Raw genomic sequence first — 1,148 nt, 5'->3', positions numbered from 1 at the left:
AAGCTCTGCTGTAATTAAACATAGTTTTATTTTACTTCCTGGTCCTCTTGGGCATTAGTGATGTCATCTGTACCCAAGCGTTGCATCTTGGGAAGGTAACAGCAGAGCATTGTTGGGAAATCTCATCTGTAATCTCATGAGATCTTGGAGAAAGGCATTTTCCTCCCCAGAGATGATGTGCATGGTCAATCTGTCCCCAAGTGTTGCATAGTGGCAAGGTGACATCAGCAGAGCATTGCTGGGAAATCTCATGAGATCTCAGAGAAAGGCATTTTCCTCCCCTGAGATGATGCGCATGGTCACATGTGCCAGAGTTCCAGGAAGTAAAGGAAGATTTATTAATCTGCCCTTAGTAAAAATGGCCGCCGCAAGAAGAATGGGGAGGGGAGAGAAAAAGAATGCAATTTTCTAGAAGTACAGTGATACTTCGGTTCACGAACTTAATTCGTTCCACGATTCTGGTCACGAACCGAATCAAACTCTGATCAGACCGCGATCTTGACTAGAGGAAGCCTTGGCCACGTGTCGGAGCAGGGAAGATGGCTGCGGTTGTGTTCGTCACCCGATGCTGAGTTTGTAAATGTAAGCAAAATTTTGCCGAACTTCCTGTTCGCGAACCGCTGTGCCACTGTATTGGTAGATTGTCATTACCGAACATTTCTAAAGGTTCATTTGTTGCCATTTCGAAGATATGGGTAACGTTCCTCAGTAGAGGTTTTAAAACGAGCCCGGCATAACCTCCTGTAGCTGTGTTGTTGTGGAGTAATTCATCTTCAAAATTTACACCAGAAACACGCGCTTCATTTCGGAAGCTCGACTCGCTCTGCTTCGCCTCCCAACAGTGACCTGACATCCTGCCAGCCTTTAAATCTAACGTAAACATGGAGCAGGTGCACAGGGGGACCTGATTTGGATGAATTGCTCCACACTGCCTCTAGCTATAGAAGTCAGTGAAGACTGGTTTTAAAACATATTTACTGTTTAGAATATGTGAATATTTGAATGTCCAAAGCCTTGCCCCAGTTCTACTCTATAAGCTTAGTCCACCAAAGATTGATCTTTCCGTGACGAAAAGGTGCCATTGTTTCAGATCACGACACCCCCCCCCCCCCCCCCCCCACACCCACCTTACTCACACACCACAACAC

This window comes from Nanorana parkeri, unplaced genomic scaffold, assembly GCF_000935625.1.
Source record: "Nanorana parkeri isolate BGI_ZX_2015 unplaced genomic scaffold, ASM93562v1 scaffold563, whole genome shotgun sequence".
NCBI lineage: Eukaryota > Metazoa > Chordata > Amphibia > Anura > Dicroglossidae > Nanorana > Nanorana parkeri.
Note: the sequence above shows the minus strand (reverse complement) of the source record.